This window comes from Schistocerca americana, chromosome 2, assembly GCF_021461395.2.
Source record: "Schistocerca americana isolate TAMUIC-IGC-003095 chromosome 2, iqSchAmer2.1, whole genome shotgun sequence".
NCBI classification, from domain to species: Eukaryota; Metazoa; Arthropoda; class Insecta; order Orthoptera; family Acrididae; genus Schistocerca; species Schistocerca americana.
The window spans coordinates 1,107,807,415-1,107,832,159 of NC_060120.1; the positions used below are offsets into that span (position 1 = coordinate 1,107,807,415).

At 41.7% G+C, this 24,745-nt stretch overlaps 1 protein-coding gene across 1 annotated transcript in view; it reads right to left on the reverse strand.

Annotated features, from left to right (window-relative positions):
- The window catches only part of LOC124594709 (PDF receptor-like), a 397,833-nt gene that overhangs the window by 222,530 nt on the left and 150,558 nt on the right, over window positions 1–24,745 (reverse strand). The gene's annotated exons all lie outside the window — the stretch shown is intronic.

Here is a 24,745-nt window from a genome sequence, read left to right on the forward strand (position 1 = left end):
TGAAAGGTAGTTTTACAGTTAGCCTATTTTGTAAGCAGATATTCATCTGCTCACCATTAGCTACACAAACGTACTTCAGTATGTTGAAATAATTTGGCAAATTAATCGAAGTGTTTATCGTATTTACCACACAAAACATTCATTTTTGTATTAAGAGCAACTGCTGCAAGAACCAACACCTTCCATTTTACCGCTACGCCTAACATTCTCCTATATTCTTTGTGTCAACGCCATGTTTCATAGGCAACATTAAGGTGCTGTATTTAAGAGTGTATAATGGGTATCTGCAAACATTTTCAGAGGAATTAAGTTACAAAGCATCATAAAATTAAGGCCTCTTCCCCCTCAGAATTATTTTCTGTACATCCTAAATTCAATTGCCATTTGGGAAAAATAGAAACAATGATAAAGGAATCCAGTGAGAAGCTGACCCTAAAAGAGGTAGAATAATGGAACGAGAGAGTATTCAGGAACAATTGGAGTACTTCGAGCTTAACCGAGTGATAAGCCGAATGGAGCGGCTACAAAGACAGAGAGAAAGAGACAGGCAGATAATAGACACACACACATACACATGCACACACACACACACACACACACACACACACTCACACACACACACACACACACACACACACACACACACAGAGAGAGAGAGAGAGAGAGAGAGAGAGAGAGAGAACAATAGATACATAGATAAATAGATAGAGAGAGAGAGAGAGCATGCTGTCTTTTCGTATCCAATAGACAGACCATTTCACTGTCCACTGGAACCGCCACTAGCAGATGGACAGAATAGAAGCTAGCGAGGCATTGTGGTGCATCATTCGGCTTACTGCCAGTGAGTGACGTAATCAGAGAGCTTATGGAAATGTGGGGCCATTCAGAAATAGACGTCAGCTCTATAACGAGGTGAATCATTTGGTTCCACCAGACCAGAGGCGACATGACTAGTATAGAGAATGAAGTATTATTACGAATTCCTCTACCCGCTAAATCGCTTTACATTCTGGATAATAGTTGCGTTAAAATATGATGAACCAAATTTATACGTTTGCTTTTCTACTTTCTTCAGTTACCGCTACAGCGAACAGTTAGTTACTGAACGTAAGGAATTTCTTCACAAGATAGCCTACATGCTATGAATATCAAATTTTCTCGTTACTCAATAGCTGATACGTAATTTGCATGGCACACTGCGTTCACGAAACACACGACCCAATGATAAGATGTAGCTTTCCGCCACCATCACACGTAGCTGTCCAGCAGGTTATTAGATTATCCGCGTTCGGAGAATACTTCTACTCTACAATTGTGTACTAAATTAATGAATACACGTAAATTACTGCTGTGATTGTAAGACTAGCTTCACCGAGCAGACAGAAAGGCATTTTATAATGCGATACAAGGAACAAATCAAATTAAGGAGGGAAAAAAGTATAGGATATTAATTCAACTTTGGTTTTCACCTTATACAAAATAGTCACAGAGTGATAACAATGCAGAGATGTAAAGGTAACGTCGGAATACCCCAAGAAATTGTGATAGGGCAGTTACTGTTTACAATATATATAAATGATCTAGTAGAAAGCGTCGGATGCTCAGTAAGGCTGTTCGCAGATGATGCGGTTGTCTGGAACAAAGTAGCAAAGCTGGAAGGTAGTAACGATTTGCAGAATGACTTCCAGAGAATTGATGAATGGTGCAGACTCTGGCAGTTACACTGAAAGTAAATAAATGTAATTTATTGCACATACATAGGAAAAGAAATCCACTACTGTACAGCTACACTATTGATGACAAACGGCTGGAAACAGTATCTACCGTAAAATATCTAGGAGTAACTATCAAGACCGACCTTTCCACACTTGGAAAGGAGATGCCAGTCTCAGATTCATAGGAAGAATCTCATCCACGAAGAAAGTGGATTATAAGGCGCCTGTCGACCGATTCTTGAGTACTGTTCATCTTGGATGCCTACCAGGTAGAACTGATGGATGTGAGAGAGAAGATCCAACGAAGAACGGCGCGATTCGTCACGGGATCGTTTAGCCGGTGCGAGAGCGTTACGGAGATGTTCGACAAACCCCACTGGCCGAAGTTACAAGAGAGGCGTTGTGCATCACGGAGAGATCTTCTAATGAAGTTTCGAGAGAGCACTTCTCGGCAAGAGCGGGTGACCTATTACTTGCCCCCACGTAGGTCTCGCTTAATGACAACGAGGAGAAATTTCGAGAAATTAGATTCAATACAGAGGCTTATCGTCAAACATTCTTCCGGCGCGCTATTCGATTGTGGAACAGAGCTGGAGGGCTTAGTTAGAGGTACGAAAAGTGCCCTCCACCACACACGATTAGGTGGCTTGCGGAATATAACGTAGATGTGTATGTAGTATAAGTTATTAAAAATAACACCGTAATTCGTCGAATAATGGAGAAGGGATATTTTATGGACATGAATGAAGAAAAAGAATTTATGCCCACCTGAAACATCTCAGAAAAAGGCAACCAACGAGCAGCTCGCACTAAGAAACACGATTTCTGTAACGTTGACAGATTAAATTAAAGGCACTCTATAAATTCCCATGCACTGAAATGTCAGTCGTGTACGCTGCCGTCTGCAGTTTACTGCGCTTAAGATTTTACACGCTCACACTAGATCACATAACTTCACGCTTGACCAGAAAACAAGTACTTTCACCCTATAATTGGTAAATCATTAAATTATATACTTGGAACATGTTAAAATATAACTACTCTCACAGCTAACATATACCAATACTTTTAAAATGTACTCATGACTCAAAAATTTTTCGATCAATATTATTGGGAACATTAGTTTTAAATCTATTTGATTTTTACTTCCACAGTAAATTGGCGTTGCTTTACCATCGCACAACGTTAGGTATATTTTCCTTTTTTTCGTTATATTATACACGAGCGAATTAAAGTTTTTCGTGTAATGTTGTTGTGGTATTCAGTCCGAAGAAGACTGGTTTAATAGATGTTAAGTCCCATAGTGCTCAGAGCCACTGGTTTAATGCAGCTTTCCACACAAATATATCACTGCAAACCTCTTCATCTTTAAATAAATACTGCAGCGTACATCCATTTGGCTTTCTGTATTCGTCTTCAGTTCATCTTCTGCAATGTTTACCTCCAAACTTCCTTCCAGTATCAAACTGACCATCCCTTGGAGCATCAGAAATTGTTCCGTCAAGCAGTCTGTTCTGTTAGTCAAGTTGTCCACAAATTTCTTTTCTCCCGAATTTTGCCCACTACCTCCTCATTAGTTACGCAGTTTATCCATTTATTTTCACCGTTCTTCCATAGCACCACATTTCAGTATCTTCTACTCTCTTTTTGTCTGACACGTTTACCGTCCACTTTTCGCTACAGACAAATACCTTCGAAAATACTTTCTAACACTTTAATTTATATTTGATGTTAACAAATTCTGCTTTTTCTGAATTCCTTTTCTTAATGTAGGCAGTCTGCATTTTATATCCTCTACTTTCGTCATCATGAGGTATATCGCTGCCAAAGGCTCAAATTTCAATCAACTTCAATGCCTCACATCCAGATCTAATTCCCTCAGCATCGCCCGACTTTATTCAGCCCCATGCACTTATCCTTGTTTTCCATTTTTTGATGTTATAACCTGTTTCCAAAAAAATTACCCATTGTATTCACATGCTCTTCCAAGACAAAAAAAATGGTTCAAATGGCTCTGAGCACTATGCGACTTAACTTTTGAGGTCATCAGCCGCCTAGAACTCAGAACTAATTAAACCTAACTAACATAAGGCCATCACACACATCCATGCCCGAGGCAGGATTCGAACCTGCGACCGTAGCGGTCACGCGATTCCAGACTGAAGCTCCAAGAACCACACGGCCACACCGGCCGGCCTTCCAAGACATTAGCAGTCTTTAACATAATTTTAGTGCCATGATCTAATTTTTAGTTAAATCTCTCTGAAATTTAATTCGTTTTACAATATCTTTTGGCTCTCTGTTATCGGTTGCTCGACACATGTATGGAATAGACATCCTATTATGTTCTGTATTTAATTTTCATTCTATTATGCGTTTAGAATGTAAATTTCAGACCCACTGGAAAATGGCTTCACTGTGAAAGCGCAAATGTTTAAGTGAGTAGGACGGCTATTCATTAACTTCGTCCATTTGCCATTTGCCAGTTACCAGTTGTGGGACGTACACAACGTTGTCGTTTAACAAGCCCTTGGATAGCGTATTCACAATCTCGAGAGAAAGAAACTGTAGTTTCACTGTAGTTTCACTGCAGTTGCAGCTATTATAGTTGTAGTATGTCGCCTTCGATATGAAGAATCAGTTTGTTAAAGCGTTTCTCCTGAAGACACTAATATCTGACAAACGTACGACTTTTTAAATGGAACAGTCACTTTCTAAATACTCAGAACATGTACACGACATTCAGACATCCGTCAATGGTGGCATCTTTTTGTAGGTGATCGGCTTCTCCAGTCAGCATCGTGAAGACTGAAAACGTGCCGTCCCTCCCTGGATACCAAAACTGGTCTTTGCCCCGTCTTCGGTGCATTTTGCAAAGGAAGGTATTGGTCACGGTATTTTGTTAGAATCTTGCGGAAATCGAACGGGAAAGGTTGGGGCTTATAGTTCGGGTTGCGGAGAATGTCCTGTGATCAAAATTTATAGGAATGTTGAGATTAGCGCAGAATTGGAAGGCATAGAGAACGGCGGGTTAATGAAGGTAAAAGACAGGAATATTATGTGTCATTCACGACGGAAAGTTCGTTTAATGGGCCCATTATAAAGTCATTTCCAGTTAATGGGATGCTCTTTATTTCAGTCACCGGTATTAAAAGCCAATTATACTATGCAAAGTAGTCTGTTTTTTAAAAAGTTTCATATTTAAATATGGTTGGCTAATAGAAAGGTAAAGCTGATGAAAGTACATTTTAATGACGAGTGGCAACTGACGTACGATGAAAGCATGCAGTGGAATTGTAAAATGCATCAAAAAAGCCCATTACTGTTATCTCTGTGGGCTGCACAGCGGAAGGTTCTTCCTCTTTTTACGTGCATATGATAATGTTGTCATAATTTACTTAACCGAGAATTAAACACAAACAAGTTGCAAATGGTATCATATTACTCCCTCTCTTAACCGTTTGTTATTGTTTCTGTCATTTCATACAGCACACTGACAATGATATCACTTTTTTGATTAATACTTTGTCTTGCGTTTTACGCGGCACGTTAGATATTATTTGTATGACATGTACCGTTAGACGAGGCAAGCAATGTAATTTTATGTGAATTGCTGTGTTTCTAGTGAGGGTCAATAAAAATAAATAAATGTGCAGTAATCTCGTTAGTTGGTGCACAAATAAAGCGGATAAAAATATGAGAACCATGTATTACTTTTCTGAGATCCACTAAATTGATGATATAATACTTGAACTACGAATACAATGCAAGTGAGACACTGATATTTTGGTATTATCGTCTAACGTGAAGTGTCGGTGGCTTCGCTGAAGTACTGAGGACAAAAAGCAGCGATTACTTTTTCTTCGACAGAGATAACTCTCAACGAAATAGTTACGTTTCTGGCAACGTTATCCATCAATCATTATGGTCAGCAATATAACTGGAATCCTGAATCCACATATCTAGTCAATTTCATAGCAAAAGTGGTTCGGAAACTGAGCTGGGTGCATTATCAGCCACGGATAATAGTTGTGCGGATACGCAACTCGTTCTTGTATTCGACTCCTCATGTTGGAGCTTCTGTAGTGAAATTAGTCACCAGTTGGGTTTCACATTGTCATATTTCCTCCGAGAATTAAATTTTCTATGTTTGTATTCTGTGCTCTTGAGAGAATCTCGTCTTACACGTGTATTATAAACGAAATGATCACCACAAGTGTTTTCAAATTTAATTGCACCCTGGTGATATTTCTTCCAACGAGACACTAGTTTGTTGGTACCGTCACTGTAGAATGTTTGACTCAGTTGAAGGAGACACAACTTCACTTCGGCTTGCACCGCTTCATAACTACCAAAGTGAAGTCCTCGAAAGTATTGTTCTAAGTTTTAGAAACATATGAAAAGCGCATGAGGCCATATCGGGACTCTATGGAGGATGATTGATGGCACTGAACTCAGGGTGTCAGATTGTTGCAGACGTCGCAGCACTACTGAGCGGTATTGCATTGTCATGCTGAAGGAGAGAGTGATCCACGTGTGGAGGAATTCGGAACTCGATTACAGCACGCTGTTTCTGACGCACCGACACGGTTACTCCCGCGTCGCTATGTTGCTCGCAGCAATTCAGATTCCTCTAGGGGCCGAGTAGATCCGAACAATAAAGATGTAAAATGTTATTAACGTTTGTTTTATTTAAAAAGGCTGTGACAGCTTTCACATAAAAAGTTCGGAGGCACTATTTTTCAGCACGCCCCCTTAATACTACTTATGTTTTTGGCAAAATTTAAATGTTAAAATGAAAGATCTTATGTGACAGACAAAATCCGAAATACTTTCACATTTCATCAGGGATAGAGTGTGAGCCTCACAATTTGTAACATGTAGGTAAAAGATTTCTTCCTGGAAGAAAGTGACGTTTGTGTAGATGAATAGTAAAAAGGTCCTGATAGTAATTTCATATAAGACCAATGTTCCTATTGACAGTACGTCCACAACTGTTCTATAGGTCGTCTTAAATTTTATTTTACAGTAAATGTAGAGCACAACCATGTTTTAGGACAACAGTCCAAACTTCAGTTGCAGCTGAAAAATATTTTGAATATTAGTATAATTTTATTGATTTTCGTACAGTTTGAGAATATGAATATTCGTCACACGTATGTGAAGTTTTTCACATGCACATGAAGGTAGATCTGTCGTCCTTAAACCGAGCTGTGCTCTCCTTTCAGTGGAAAATAAAATTTAAGACAACTGTAAGAGATGTTTACACTCATAAATTTCTGTTTGATTTAAAATCTCTCCATAAGAACATCAATTAATTTGGAAGTGGGTACTCTTGATGTAGGAAAGCAACTTAAGTAACGTAATAAAGACAAGTCTTTCGATCCAGACTGTATGGTAGTTAGGTTCCCTGAGGAGTATACTAATGAAATACCTCACTTCTTAGCACTAATACATAAAACCTTGCTGTTCGAAACATCCGCATCTAAATGCTGGAAAGTAGCAAAGGTCATAACAATACAGGACGAATTATGGCCCTTTACCACTGACACCGAGCTTCAGTAGGATTGTGGAACATTAACTGTGTTCCTGCATTATGAAATACCTCGAAGGAAAACATGTACTGATACGTAGCGAACACGAATTCAAATACTCTCACTTTCGTAAAACACAACTGGTTCTTTGTTCACACGAACTAATAAGTGCTTTCAGCAGAGTATCTCAAGTTGATTGCATATTTTTCGAAATACGAAAGTTTTTGACGCCTGTTTTGACTCAAAAACTTAGTGGATATCGTGTGGTTGCGCGAGTCAGTTAGTTATTTCCAATCAGAAAATACTAGACGGGAAGTCATTTAATGAAACGAAAGTGACATCTTAGGTTCCCCAAATAAGTGTTAACGGCGCACTAATGTTTTTAATCTGTATAACATAACTTAGGAGAAGGCATGAACAGTCCTTTTGAATTATAGATTGCAAAAATCAGTCTTCCTTTTTAAATTTTATTATGCAGATCTAGATTTCTACTAGAATCGAGCCATTCTCAATGCACTATTATTTTCTCTCAAAGCAAGTAAGTCCCTGTTGATCGGGCTTCACCCACAGTTCATTGAACACAGATTGGTAGTACTCAATGAACTAACTGGGACTTACTTAGTTTGAGCGAAAATAACAGTGCATTGGGAATGGCTAGCTTCTAGCAGAAATCTAGATCTGCATAGCAAAATTTAAAAAGGACGACTGATTGCTGCAATCTACAATTTACAAGTCAATATAACAGTCGCTGCGGGCGACCGCTGTCCGAATGGAAGGTAACCTGAGGAGTCCTTGTGAATTTTTTTGCATCTGACGTTGTCATTCACCGTGTAGTAGAGTCATCAGAAGATGAACACGATTTACAAAGTATCTAAACACGATATCTGCGTAGTACGAAAACTGACAATTGACTGTGAGAAAGGAAAATAAACACTGTAACTCCTCCAAATAAGTATTAAAAAAATTCTGTTATGTTTCAGGTACGACAAACAATAGAAACGTTAAAGTTATAGAATCAACTAGACACCTAGGGATTACAAAATCAAACTAATTAAACTGGAAACGTAACTTCGAAAATGCTGTGAGTAAGTCGAAGCGAAGACTATGCTTTAATGGGAAAACACTAAAAACGGAACAACAAATCTGCCTATAATACACTTGCGCGTCCTCTGCTGGATTACTGCTACGCGGTTCGAAATCCAGTCATCTGAACAAAGGCGTTTTCTGTTTCGGTGTTATTATCTCCCGAAATTGTAATCACAATCCCCTTCCATCTACTTGGGGGGATACGACCATCGAATTCGAGAGTGGGACGGTCGAGAACTACTCTGAAAATGGTCAGTGAAATCTCAGCGAAACGCTTTAGTGTGAATTGCAGGGTAACAGTGTATACGTAGATCAACCATCACATATGACTTGTAAATACGACCGGTGTACCAGCACTAAAGGGCATTTTTTTTGAGTCGTCGGTGTTATGACTGGTTTTATGTGGACCGCAACGAACTCCTCTCCTGCAACAACCTCTTCATCTCAGAGTGACAATTCCAACCTATGTCTCGCTTATTAACTGTAAGTATTCTATTCTCTGTCCTCCAGTTTTTGCCTTCTGGAGCTCCCACTATCACGGTGAAGGTTATTTCTTGATGTCTTAACAGAAGTCCTGTCATCTCGGTCCCATCTTCTTGTCAGTGTTTTCCGTATGTTCTTTTCTTCACCGATTCTGCGAAGAACCTCCCCATTCCTTATCCGTCCACCTAATTTTCAACAGTCTCCTATAGGAGCACAGCTCAAATGCTTAGATTACCTTCTTTTCCGGTTTTCCCCACAGTTCATATTTCACTACCTTACAGTGCTGTGCTCTATTCTCATAAATTACTTCGTGAAATTTCGGCTTATGTTTGATAACAACAGACTTCTCTTAGCCAGGAACATCCTATTTTCCTGTACTAATCTGCTTCTTCTGTCCTCCTTGCATTGTCTGTCATGGGTTATCCTGCTACCAAGGCAGCATAATTCCTTCACTTCGTCTTCTTCTTGCTGTTCTCATTTCTTCTGCAGCAGAGTAGTTGGGTCTTATTCCGATATACTCTCAGTCCATATTCTGTAATCGATCCCGTTCAACAGATCCTGTAATTCTTCTTTAGTGGCACTGAGGATAGCAGTGTCATCAGCTAAGCTTATCACTTAAATCATTCCACTCTTAATTTTAATCCCACCCTTGAACATTTCTTTCATTTCCGTCATTGCTTCTTCGATGCATATATTGAACAGTAGAAGTGAAAAGCTGCATTACTGTGTTACACCCTTATTAATCTGAACACTTCACTCATGGTGATTTAATCTTAATGTTCCTTCTTCGGTCTTACACATACTGTATATTACCTGTCATTCCCTATAGGTAACGCCAATGTTTCTCAGAATTTCGAACATCTCGTTCCATTTTCGAAAGCATTTTCTAGGACGAAAAATCTTAATTTTTCTTCGGTGTTGCTTACATTACCAACAGCAACGTCAGAACTGCCTCTCTGGTGCCTTTACCTTTCCAAAACAAACTGATCATCATCTAACAGATCTTTTATTTTACATTCTTTTGCGTATTATTAAAGCAGCTTGGACGTAAGACCTGTTAAGCTTATCGTCCGGGAGGTGCCGCGCTTTACGTTACATTCTATCTTCGCAGTGGTGTGTACGATATTTCTCCGAAAGTCCGATATTATATGCCCAATTTCATATATTTTTCACATCTAATTTCATAGCCGTTTGGTTGCCAACTACCGTAGTGTTTTTAGCAATTCGAATGGGATGTTATCTGTTTCTTCTGTCTTATTTGAACTTAGGTCTTTCCGAGCTTTATTTAAATCTGAGACTCTAATACTGAAAGCCCTATGTCTTCGATGACGACCTAAACTTCTTCTTCTATCACGTCGTCAGACAAGTCCAGCACCTCATAGAGACCTTCGATGTACTTTTTTCAGATACCTGCTGTCCCCTCTGTATTTAACAGCGGACTTACTGTTGCACTCTTAACGCTACCGCCCTTTCTTTTAATTTCAGCTAAAGCTGTTTTGACTTTTTGTATGCTGCATTAGTCCTTCCGACGATCATTTCTTTTCCGATTCCTTCACATTTTTCCTACAGCCATTTTAGCTTCCCAGCACTTGATATTTATTTCTAGTCTTAAGTACCTGTATTTCTGTATGCCTGTCTTTCCCTGAACATTTTTGTACTTCCTTCTACCGTAGATCAGTTGAAGTACTTCATTTCTTACCCACGTTTTCTCTCAATTACCTCCCTCGAACCTATGCCTGTCTGTCCAACATTTGTGATTCCCCTTTTTACAGATATCCTGTCCTCATCAACTAAACTGCCTATTCTGGTATTCCCTAGCGCAGTATCCACATCCTTAGCGAATTTCAAAAGTGTCTCATGAGTCCTCAGTAATTCTATGTCCCACTTCCTCCACACTGGTTCTTCCGGATAATTCTCTTAAATAACGGACTGCTGTCCGTTATTATTAAATTATGATCTGAGTCGATATCTGTTTCTCGGTACACATTACAAACCAATATCTGACTTTCAAATATATCTCTAACCATGATGTAGTCGAACTGGAATCTTCCTATAATATTCCTTCGCGCTCATTCCTACTGCCAAACATATGTTCAGGCGTAACCCATTCTTCTGTTATTTCCTATACAACCGCGTTCCATTCCCCATGATTATTAGATATTCATTTCCTTTACACTTTGAATTACCCATTTAAAATCCTACATTCCCTGTATCTTAATCTGCTTGCAACGTCGGCATGTATACCTGACCTATCATTAACGGCGTTGGTCTGCTGTCGAATCTGACGAGAACAACCCTACCACTGAACTGTTCACTGCTCTCATTTACCATTCATAACGAATACTACTCCAGTTATACCATTTTCTGCTGCTGTTCATATTACCCTATACTCATCTGACAAGATATCCTTGTCTCCTTTCCATTTGAATTCACTGACTCCTACTAATTCTTTGCATTTCTCTTTTCAGATTTTCTAGCTTCCCTAACACGCTCAAGCTTCTGACATTCCATTTCCCGACTCGCAGAACGTTATCATTTCGTTGGTTATTCAATCTTTCCTCATGGTCACCTCGCCATTGGCAGTCCCCATTTCCTATCACAGGCTACATCTCCTGTGCATAAACATGATACAGAGGTGACAATAGTCATGGAATACCTCCTAATATCATGTCGAGCCTCCTTCTGCCCGGGGTAATGCAGCAACACAATGTGTCATCGACACAGCAAGTCGTTGTACGTCTCCTGCAGCAATATTCAGTTATGCTGCCTCTGTAGCCGTCCATAATTGCGGAGGTGTTGCCGGTGTAGGATTTTGTGCACAAACTGACCTCTAGTTTCCAGAACGAGATATTTTCACTCTGCAGTGGAGTGTGCGCTAATATGAAACTTCCTGGTAGATTAAAACTGTGTGACCAAGCGAGACTCGAACTCGGGACCTTTGCCTTTCGCCGGCAAGTGCTCTTCCATCTGAGCTACCGAAGCACGACTCACGCCCGGTCCTCACAGCTTTACTTCTGCCAGTATCTCGTCTCCTACCTTCCAAACTTTACAGAAGCGCTCCTGCGAACCTTGCAGAACTAGCACTGCTGCAAGAAAGGATACTGCGGAGACATGGCTTATCCACAGCCTGGGGGGTGGTTCCAGAAGTCGTGCTTCGGTAGCTCAGATGGCAGAGCACTTGCCCGCGGAAGGCAAAGGTCCAGAGCTCGAGTCTCGGTCGGGCACACAGTTTTAATCTCCCAGGAAGTTTGACCTCTAGTTCATCTCCCACAAATGTTACATGGGATTCATGTCGGGCGATCTGGGTGGCTGATTTATTCGCTCGAACTGTCCACAATGTTTTTCCAACCAACCGTAAACAATTGTAACCCAGTGAGAAGGCGCATTGTCATCCATAAAATTCCATCGTTGTTTGGGAATATGAAACCACTAATGGGTGTAAACGGTGTCCAGGCAGCCAAACACAAGCACCTGCGGTCAATGATCTGTCAGTTGAACAAGAGGGCTCAGTCCATACCATGTAAACACAGCTCATACCATTATGGAGCCATCAGCAACAAGCAAAGTGCCTTGTAGACAACTTGGGTCCATGGCCTCGCGGAGTCTCAACCACACTCGAACCCTGCAATCAACTCTTACCAACTGAAGTCGGAAATCGGAACTCATCTGGCCAGCCCACGGTTTTCCAGTCGTCTTAAGTCAAACTAACCGTGGTCTAGGTCAACGTCTTTGATTAGTAATCAAAACGTCCTCGGTATCGGGTTCGAAAGCCGAAACCGTTTCAATTTTGATTAATAATCAGCATTGGCGGCGGAAGACTTCCGGCGTAAGAAGTCACTCTCATTCTGCCAACGGCCTTGTCAAAAATTGTGGGAAAAAGATAGAAGGATAGAAGTTCAGGGCACTCTGTCGTCCTTGTGGTGGGAAACTGCCCCTAAAGGAGGAAGAATCAGCAATGATCAACGGGAGTAGGATATACAAGACAATGGAAACCACTGCTTTAAAGACACAAAACGTGTATCCACAGGACATGTCACCTGTAATTGAAAAAGTCTCTCCATTGGTAAAAGTTTCCAGAATAGTCCTCAATTCGGATGTCTGAGAGGGGACAGCCAAGGCGAGGTGGATATGAGAAAAAGATTGAATAACCAAGGAAAGGACAACGTTCTACGAGAAGGGGCGTGGAATTCGGAAGCTTGAATGTCAGAAGCTATATCTAGATATAGTATGGGTCAGTGAAGTGAAAAGGAAAAAATACAAGGATTTCTGTCCCGATGAGTATAAGGTAATGTCAACAGCAGCAGAAAATGTTATAATTGGAGTAGGATATGTTATGAACAGCAAGGTAGGGCAGAGAGGTGTTTCTGTGAACAGTTCAGTGATAGGGTTGCTCTTATCAGAATCAATAGCAAACCAACACCGACGACGATAGTTCAGGTGTACATGCCAAAATTGCAAGCCGAAGATTAACAGATCGAGGAAGTTACGACGATGTTGAAAGTGTGATACAGTACGTAAAGGAATATAAAAATCTAATAGTCATGGGGACCAGTAATGCAGTTGCAGAGGGAGGAAGAGAAGAAATGGTTACCGGAAAATATTGGCTTCGGACAAGGAATGAGAGAGGAGAAAGACTAGCTGAGTTCCGCAATAAATTTCAGTGCGTAATAGCGAATACTCTGTTGAAGAATCACAAGGGGAGGTGGTATACATGGAAAAGGCCATGTGATACGGGAAGTGTTTAGTTAGATTGCATCACGGACAGACAGAAATTCCGAAATCAGATACTTGCTATAAGGCGTACCCAGGTGCAGATATAGACACAGATCACAATATAGTAAGGGCCATGAAGAGTAGTCTGAAATGTAAGAGATCAGTCAGGAAGAATCAATGTGCAAAGAAGTGAAATACGGATGTACTAAGGAATGATGAGAAAGGCTTGATGTTCTATAGGGCTATACATACAGCAGTAACGAAGCTAGAGGAATGTTGTTGTTGTTGTGGTCTTCAGTCCTGAGACTGGTTTGATGCAGCTCTCCACGCTACTCTATCCTGTGCAAGCTTCTTCATCTCCCAGTACCTACTGCACCCTACATCCTTCTGAATCTGCTTAGTATATTCATCTCTTGGTCTCCCTCTACAAATTTTACCCTCCACGCTGCCCTCCAGTACTAAATTGGCGATCCCTCGATGTCTCAGAACATGTCCTACCAACCGATCCCTTCTTATAGTCAAGTTGTGCCACAAGCTCCTCTTCTCCCCAATTCTATTCAATACATCCTCATTAGTTACGTGATCTACCCATCTAATCTTCAGCATTCTTCTATAGCACCGGATTTCTAAAGCTTCTATTCTCTTCTTGTCTAAACTATTTATTGTTCACGTTTCACTTCCATACACGGCTACGCTTCATACAAATACTTTCAGAAATGACTTCCTGACACCTAAATCTATACTCGATGTTAACAAATTATTCTTCTTCAGAAACGCTTTCCTTGCCATTGCCAGTCTACATTTTACATCCCCTCTACTTCGACCATCATCAGTTATTTTGCTCCCCAAATAGGAAAACTCCTTTACTACTTTAAGTGTCTCATTTCCTAATCTAATACCCCCAGCATCACCCGACTTAATTCGGCTACATTCCATTATCCTCGTTTTGCTTTTGTTGATGTTCATCTTATATCCTCCTTTCAAGACATTGTCCATTCCATTCAACTGCTCTTCCAAGTCCTTTGCTGTCGCCGACAGAATTACAATGTCATCGGCGAACCTCAAAATTTTTATTTCTTCTCCATGGATTTTAATACCAACTCTGAACTTTTCTTTTGTTTCCTTTATTGCTTGCTCAATATACAGATTGAATAACATCGGGGATAGGCTACAACCCTGTCTCACTCCCTTCCCAACCACTGCTTCCCTTTCATACCCCTCGACTCTTATAACTGCCATCTGCTTTCATTACAAATTGTAAATAGCCTTTCGCTCCCTGTATTTTACCCCTGCCACTTTCAGAATTTGAAAGAGAGTATTCCATCCAACATTGTCAAAAGCTGTCTCTAAGTCACAAATGCTAGAAACGTAGGTTTGTCTTTCCTTAATCTATGGTTCAAATGGTTCTGAGCACTATGGGACTTACCATCTGTGGTCATCAGTCCCCTAGAACTTAGAACTACTTAAACCTAACTAACCTAAGGACATCACACACATCCATGCCCGAGGCAGGATTCGAACCTGCGACCATAGTAGTCGCACGGTTCCGGACTGCGCGCCTAGAACCGCTAGACCACCGCGGCCGGCTCTTAATCTATCTTCTAAGATAAGTCGTAGGGTCGGTATTGTCTCACGTGTTTCAACATTTCTACGGAATCCAAACTGATCTTCCCCGAGGTCAGCTTCTATCAGTTTTTCCATCCGTCTGTAAGGAATTCGCGTTAGTATTATCCATCTGTGACTTATTAAACTGATTGTTCGGTAATTTTCACATCTGTCAACACCTGCTTTCCTTGGGATTGGAATTATTATATTCTTGTTGAAGTCTCAGGGTATTTCGCCTGTCTCATACATTTTGCTCACCAGATGGTAAAGTTTTGTCAGGGCTGGCTCTCCAAAGGCTGTCAGTAGTTCTAATGGAATGTTGTCTACTCCGGGGGCCTTGTTTCGACTCAGGTCTTTCAGTGCTCTGTCAACCTCTTTACGCAGTATCATATCTCCCATTTCGTCTTCATCTACCTCCTCTTCCATTTCCATAATATTGTCGTCAAGTACGTCATTCTTGCATAGACCCTCTATATATTCCTTCCACCTTTCTGCTTTCCCTTCTTTGCTTAGAACTAGGATTCCATCTGAGCCCTTGATATTCATACAAGTGGCTCTCCTTTCTCCAAAGGTCTCTTTAATTTTCCTGTAAGCAGTATCTATCTTACCCATAGAGAGATAAGCCTCCACATCCTTACATTTGTCCTGTAGCCATCCCTGCTTAGCCATTTTGCACTTCCTGTCGATCTCATTTTTGAGACGTTTGTATTCCTTTTTGCCTCCTTCATTTACTACATTCTTATATTTTCTCCTTTCATCAATTACATTCAATATTTCTTCTGTTACCCAAGGGTTTCTACTAGCCCTCATATTTTTACCTATTTGATCCTCTGCTGCCTTCACTATTTCATCCCTCAAAGCTATCCATTCTTCTTCTACTGTATTTCTTTCCCCCAGTCCTGTCAATTGTCCCCTTATGCTCTCCCTGAAACTCTGTACAACCTGTGGTTCTTTTAGTTTATCCAGGTCCCATCTCCTTAAATTCCTACCTTTTTGCAGTTTCTTCAGTTTTAGTCTACAGTTCATAGCCAATAGATTGTGGTCAGAGTCCACATCTGCCCCTGGAAATGTCTTACAATTTAAAACCTGGTTCCTGAATCTCTGTCTTACCATTGTATAATCTATCTGACACCTCTTAGTATCAGCAGGGTTCTTCCATGTATACAACCTTCTTTCATGATTATTGATCCAAGTGTTGGCTATGATTATGTTATGCTCTGCGCAATATTCTACCAGGCGGCTTCCTCTTTCATTTCTTAGCCCCAATCCATATTCACCAACTATGTTTCCTTCCCTCCCTTTTCCCACTGACGAATACCAGTCACCCATGACTATTAAATTTTCGTCTCCCTTCACAACCTGAATAATTTCTTTTATCTCATCATACATTTCATCAATCTCTTCATCATCTGCGGAACTAGTTGGCATATAAACTTGTAATACTGTGGTAGGCGTGGGCTTCGTATCTATCTTGGCCACAATAATGCGTTCACTATGCTGTTTGTAGTAGCTTACGCGTACTCCTATTTTTTTATTCATTATTAAACCTGCACCTGCATTACCCCTATTTGATTTTGTATTTATAACCCTGTATATACCTGACCAAAAGTCTTGTTCCTCCTGCCACCGACCTTCACTAATTCCCACTATATCTAACTTTAACCTATCCATTTCCCTTTTTAAATTTTCTAACCTACCTGCCCGATTAAGGGATCTGACATTCCACGATCCGATCCGTAGAATGCCAGTTTTCTTTCTCCTGATAATGACGTCCTCTTGAGTAGTCCCCGCCCGGAGATCCGAATGGGGGACTATTTTACCTCCGTAATATTTTACCCAAGATGACGCGATCATCATTTAACCATACAGTAAAGCTCCATGCCCTTGGGAAAAATTACGACTGTAGTTTTCCCTTGCTTTCAGCCGTTCGCAGTACCAGTACAGCAAGGCCATTTTGGTTAGTGTTACAAGGCCAGATCAGTCAATCATCCAGACTGTTGCCCCTGTAACTACTGAAAAGGCTGCTGCTCCTCTTCAGGAACCACACGTTTATCTGGCCTCTCAACAGATATCCCTCCGTTGTGGTTGCACCTACGGTACGGCTATCTGTATCGTCGAGGCATGCAAGCCTCCCCACCAACGGCAAGGTCCATGGCTCATAGGGAGACAAGAGGAATGGACATTTCTAAAAATAGCAGTAGCAGAAGTTGGAACGAAAACTGTAGGTTCGAAGAAGGCAACTGCGAAGAAACCATGCGTAACAGAAGAAATACTTCAATTGAAACTTCCTGGCAGATTAAAACTGACTCGAAATCGGGACCTTTGCCTTTCGCGGGGAAGTCCTCTACCGTCTGAGCTGCGGAAGCACGACTCACGCCCAGTCCTCACAGCTTCAATTCTGCCTGTGCCTCGTCTCTTACCTTCCAAATCTCACAGTAGTTCTCCTGTGAACCTTGCAGAAATAGCACTCCTGAGAGGAAGAATATTGCGAAGACATGGCTTAGCCACAGCCTGGGGGATGTTTTAAGAATGAGATTTTTACTCTGCAGCGGAGTGTGTGTTGACATGAAACTTCCTGGCAGAATAAAACTTTGTGGCTGTGGATAAGGCGTATCTCTGCAGTATCTTTACTTCCAGAAGTGCTATTTCTGCAAGGTTTGCGGGAGGACTTCTGTGAGGTTTGAAAGGTAGAAGACGAGGTACTGGCAGAAGTAAAGCCGTGAGGACGGGCTTCGGTAGCTCAGACGGTAGAGCACTTACCCGCGAAGGGCAAAGTCCCGAGATCCGGCACACAGTTTTAACCTTCCAGGAAGTTTCATATCAGCGCACACTCCACTGCAGACTGAAAATCTCATTCTGGAAGTACTTCATTTGATAGCTGAGAGAAGCAAGTACAAAAATGGTCAGAGGAACTCAGGAATACAAGTGGCTGAGGAAATAAATAAATAGAAGTGCAGGGAAGTTAAGGCGAAATGGCTGCATGAGAAATGTGAAGAAATCGAAAAAGAAATGATAGTCTGAAGGATTGACTCAATGTATAGGAAAGTCAAAAAAACCTTCGTTGAAATTAAAAGCAACAGCGGTAACATTAAGATTGCAACTGGAATTCTAAAGGTAAATACAGAGGAGAGAGCGTATAGGTGTGAAGAGCGCACTGAATTTACATGGGCGGGAAGATCCGGTGTGGTAGAAGAAGAAACGTAAGTTTATTTAGGGGATACAGAATTATAATCAGAATTGAAGAGAGCTTTGCAGGACTTAAGATCAACTAAGGCAAAACGGATAGATAACATTCCTCCAGAATTCCTAAAATCGTTGGGGGAAGTGGAAACAAAACGACCACTCACGTTGCCGTGAATATTATATGAGTCTGGCGCCATACCATTTGACTTTCGGGGAAATATCATCCACACAATTTCGAAGACTACAAGCGCTGACAAGTGCGAGAATTATCGCACAATCAACTTAAAAGCTCATCCAACTAAGTTGCTTTTAGGAATAATATACGGAAGAATGGAAAAGAAAATAGAGGATGTGTTATATGACGATCGGTTTCTCTTTACGAAAGGTAAAGGCACTACACTGGCAGTTCTGTCGTTGCGGTTAATAATGGCAACAAAAATAAAGAAAAACCCACACACGCTCATAGGATTTGTAGACCCGTAAAAAGTGTTCGACAGTGTGAAATGACGATTGATGGTCGGAATTCTGAGAAAAACAGGGGTAAGCTGCAGGGAGAGACGGGTAATATACAATATATGCGAGAGCCGAGACAGAATAATAAGAGTGGACGACCAAGAACAAAGCGCTGAGATTTAAAAAGGTGTAAGGCAGGGTTGTCGTCTTGCACCTGTACTGTTAAATTAATACATCAAAAAAGTAATGATGGAAATAAAAGAAAGATTCGTGTGTCGGATTAAAATTTAAGGTGAAAGGATATCAGTATACGATTCGCTGATTACATTACTATCCTGAGTGAAAGTGAAGAAGAATTATATGATCTGCTGAATGGAATGAACAGTCTAGTGAGTGCAAAATAATGAGAAGTAGCGGAAATGAGAACAACGAGAAACCTAACATCAGGATTGATGGTCACGGAGTAGGTGAAGTTAAGGAGTTCTACTACCTAGGCAGTAAAATAACCAATGAAGGACAGAATAAGCAGCACATCAAAAGAAGACTAGCGCAGGCAAAAAGTCTTTCCTATCCAAGAGATGTCTACTAGTATCAAACGTAGGCCTTATTCTGAGGAAGAAATTTCTGATAATGTTCGTTTGCAGCACAGTATTGTATGGTAGTGAAATATGGACGATGGGAGAACCGAAATATAAGAGAATCGAAGCATTTGAAGTGTGGTGCTACAGAAGATTGTTGTAAATTAAGGTGGATTGATAAGGTAAGGAATGAGGAAGCTCTGCACGGAATCGGAGAGGAAAGGACTATATGGAACACTGACAAGAAGAAGGAAACGAAGATAGAACTTCTGTTAAGATATGAGGGAATGACTTCAGTGGTACTAAAGGGAGCTGTACAGGGCAAAAGCCGGCCGATGTGGCCGATCGGTTCTTGGCGCTTCATGCTGGAGCCGCGAGACCGCTACAGTCGCAGGTTCGAATCCTCTCTTTTGCATGGATATGTGTGATGTCCTTAGGTTAGGTTTAAGTAGTTTTAAGTCCTAGGGAACTGATGGCCTCAGATGTTAAGTCCCAAAGTGCTCAGAGCCATTTGAACCCTTTGAACAACGCAAAAACTGTAGAGGAAGACAGAGGCTGGAATACATCCAGAAAATATTTGAGGACGTAAGTTGCAGATGCTGCTCTGAGATGAAGAGATTGGCTCAGGAGAGGAATTCGTGGCGGGCCGCATCAAACCAGTCAAAGACTGGTTTTTCTCCAGCAGCAGTAGTTTTTACATTACGACGCGATACCATACCCAGAAAACTTTTATGTCGACTGACTCTGGCCGCGGAAGCCTACGCAGTTATATCAGTCAAAGACTGATGACTCAAAATAGATAGAGAGAGAGAGGGGGGGGGGGGGGGGAGAGGGGTGGTCCAACCGATATGGTCATGAGCCAAGGAGAGACGCTCTAGGCGATGCCGTGGTGTTAGCAAAGGAACTCGAGTTGGTCGTCTACCGCCATAGCCCAAGTTACGCTGCACTGTCCTAACGCATACTTTCGTCGTATGTCCCACAATGATTTCTGCAGTTATTTCACGCAGATCTTTATTGTCTGCTACCACTTACAACTCTACTCAAACGCCGCTGCTCTAAGTCGTTAAGTGAAGGTCGCCAATCACTGCATTGCTTGTAGCGAGAGATAATGGCTTTTTCTAGTCCTGACCAGAAATGTAATTCTCGTAGATACTTCATCTTGCGCGTTTGTGACAGTGTCCATCTTAAAAAAACTATACAACAAGAAGAATAAAGTTGCTTGTGACAACTAAGCAAGCAAAGCATATTACCATTCATAAGTTCAAACATACCATAAACTCTAATCCATACAAATTACCTTGCCACGGTTACTGGCGGCAATCATAAGCGCAAGTTTAAAGGCACATAGTGCCCAAAAGGCAAAGAATTTGATTCGCCAAAAGTTGGTGTGGTACTCTCGGCCATATGTAATACGTGAGAGCAAGATAATGACTAAATCCTTACATTCTTGACATGCAAACAGCGCACGCATTCTAAAGTGTTACAGAGAAGATTAATTTAGTAATACCACTAATGCAATAACTATGACGCTTTGCAACATTAAGTCCATATACCTTATATGTAGTCCCAGAAGTTCTGTGATCTTATTTGTACTCTCATGCGTTCTGTGGTGAAATCTTTATTAAAATCATAATATGACGAGATTACAAATATGGATTGTAAATATTTTTAAATAAGATACTTGTAATACAAAAACCAGTAAATAATACATATACAATAAGCATTTGTGCGTTTACATTAACATGCATACTCCGCTAGCGACCAAATGGTGAACGGCAGAGGATACCTTTTACCACTGCTAGGCTTTTCTTTTCCCGTTCTACTTGCAAATGGAGCGAGGGGAAACCGACTGCCAATACATCTCCGTACGAGCCCCCATTTCTCTTGTCTTATTGGTACTTATGCGTGGACTACTTTAGAGGCGGTAGACTCGTACTGTAATCTGTCGCCAACGCTGGTCTTCTTAGCTTTCCAAATAGTGATCCACTAAAATAATGTCTTCTTTCTTCCAGGAATTTCAGTTCATGTTCACAAAGCATTCCATTAACATTCGCATGTTGATCGAAGCTATTAGTAACAAATTTATCTTCACATTGATGAATTTATTTCGAGGTCAAACACTCGGGGTCCCACAAGCTTTGTGCACGCAGTCTCCTTTACAGATTTTCCACACCTTCCTAGAATTCTCCAAATAAACAAAAGTCGATAATCTGCCATTTCTTCAAACCCACCACGTATGCTCGTTCGACTTCATGTTTCTTTGCCATGTTACGCTGAGATATTTAATCGTCGTGACTGTGTGAAACAATATACTAATACATACAAACATTGTCGGGTTATACACTCCGGGAAAAGAAATTAGTACATGTGGAATGACGACGTCGATTTTGATTTGATAACGGCATTTGCCATCTGGGGTATGGCAGATGTACTTCTAATGGTTTCAATGTCGTCCGCGAGCAGATTGCATAAGGACATAGCTACCAGAGCGCCATCTACGTCTACCCCTTATATAGGGAATGCTGGCAGCCAGAAGGCACGTTGTGGTGCAAACGTGTGATGCATTACCTCTGAGACACCGAGGTGAATCCTGCAGCCAATTGAGCGAGTTTGAAAGGGACCAAAGCCTTCAGGCTTGCGGGATAGTCCTTTCGATGAATTACCACACAAATCGGACTTGCTGTGACAGCTGTGCTATGATGCTAGCGTAATGCTCACGCCAACATTCTGACACCTGTAGACGACGTTCTGAAAGTTCACACAGTACAAACACCCACCAGGTTCTTCGTATTGTAAGAGCAGCAGTGCCAGATCGTACAGTTACCGCGGCACAGATAAGCAGGTTTTTGAGCCCACACGTGTCAGCACAAATTGTTGCGAATTGGTTATTAGCAGTTGGAATATGGCCACGCACACGTCTAGCCCGTTACGCCACAGCATCGACGGGCACGGCACGAATGATGCCTTCAGAGGCTCAACTGGAAGATGGAACCGCCCGTCATGGCCTTCAACGACGAAATCAAACTCTGCCTGCACCCAGGTGATGGTCGTCAGGACGTACAATGTAGATCTGGTGAGCGTTGGCTCGGAGATCGCAGTCGTCTTAAAGTCCTCATATTAAGCCCTATGGTCTGGGGTGCGGTAAGCTACAACTCTCGTTCACCTTTGGCATTTCCGGAGGGGATGCTCACCATCGCTCGGTACATGCAGAATGCTGTCAGACCTGCTGTTCTGCCGTTCTTGCAAACAGGAAGGTGACGTGTTGTTCTAACAGGATAATGCTGAACCACACGCTGCTGGAGAAACTGAACGTGCCCTGCAAGACGTGCAGCAACTTTCCTGGCCAGGACGGTCTCCAGACCGTTCTCCAGTCGAGCACATGTGGCATATGATGGAACAGGAAGTGACTCGTGGGACTGGTCAACCAATAACTCTTACAGAACTACGTGAAAAACGTCGCCGGCCGAAGTGGCCGTGCGCTTAAAGGCGCTGCAGTCTGGAACCGCAAGACCGCTACGGTCGCAGGTTCGAATGCTGCCTCGGGCATGGATGTTTGTGATGTCCTTAAGTTAGTTAGGTTTAACTAGTTCTAAGTTCTAGTGGACTAATGACCTTAGCAGTTGAGTCCCATAATGCTCAGAGCCGTTTTGAAAAACGTCGGGCAGATGAGGCATAACGTATTCCAGGACCGTGTTCGCCACTCGTATGATCTACTGGATGCCAGAGTTAGTGCTTGTATTGTTGCCTACGTAGGGTGCATCATTGGCTTATGCGGGTGTTTCAGCATGGGTCGATATTTGGTATCATAGCACCGCTTGTGCTAGTGACCTGTGTCACGTACACGCCATTCGCTTACAGGTATCAGTAACCCCTCAGGCAACAAAGCATCACAGGGCTGCATACACACAAGGCGTTGCCTTTCCGGACTGCGTCGATCTCAGCAGGGACGGCAGACGGTAGGTGAAGCACCACTAGAGGTGCTCCGTGCCAGCGGCGTATTTCTCCACACATACGGAACTGGATCGGCACTAATTCCTCCATGCTTCTCCTGTTTAGGGTGGCTCAAACTAACACGTCTGCAGCTCTAACGGTTATCTGGGCCGGTTCACATGCCAGCTATTAGCGGCCCATCAGTCAGAGCCCGTTCGGAAGACACTGTAGCAGAACCTACGACTTTCCAGCGATATCCCCAGACCTACCTGTGGATCACCTGCGCTGAACTCACAGTCCTGTTGTTAGGGGGTATCAGTATAATAGTCTTCACACCCCATTAAGTTTATTCACTATGTGTTCCAGGCATATGTCTATTAGTATGTAATAGGGTTGTATTATTTTTGATTAAGAAGAGTTTTCCTTTGTTATGAAATCTGTCCACTGTGGTTGTACGAAGGCTGTTGAAAAATGTAGGGTCCAATCGATCGCGAAATGGAAACCACAGTCAAAATTAGATGAAGCTTCACATACATGTGTTGGACAGAGTCTCTAGTATGGCTATTGATCGCATCACGTCGCTCTTTTCAATTCTGATCGTATCATGAGCACCTAAAGAAGCCTGGAGAACCGTTTGACCCGGCAAGTATGATTGCCTGTGGGAGATTTTGCCTGATTTTTCTGCAGCCCACGAAACGTAACTGTCATGCATTTACTCCTATATGACAATCCTCAACCACACATGAAGAGGCAATAAGATGGCTTCTACAGCATTTTCGATGGGAAGCGTTTCGTCGCCCACCATACAGCTCAGACTTGGCTCCCTCAGAGTTCTCTCCCTGCTCTCATGGACCCCTGGATATGAAGACAAAATTTTGACACAGACATCAAGCTGCAGATGAACGTAAAGAACTGGTAGCAAACACAGGCGGCTCCCTCCTGTGACGAGGTTATTGGAGAGATGCCACAATGCTAAGGTAAATGTCTCAGTCAAGGTGGTGACTATGTAGGAAAGTAGTTGGAAAGTGTAGCTAACTCGCGACAGATCGGACCTTACTTTCCGAACAGTCCTCATAATAAATCCCTGTTCTTGTTTACCTACGTATTATTATTACTTATCAAGCATCTTTTGGTGTGAGATACAGCAATCTGTAAATGTAATAATCTCATGTACTCCAGATGCACTGTTGCAACAGTAAATCTAGAATGAATTGGAAATCTCTAAATGGGTGTAAATTTTTTTTTTTTTTTTTTTTTGCCGCAGTGTACTTTCCTATCCATCAGCACTATCTCAACTTCATTTCCACATTTAGTGGGAGCTGTCATCCCTCGCATTAAATGTGAATGTTGTCCATGTAATACTGTATCTACCAGCATCTACTCAACGATCACACTTCCCTGGACACTACTGTCGTAAACTGCTGGTTACCGAATCTGCTAGATCCTTTGTGTATATACAGAAAAA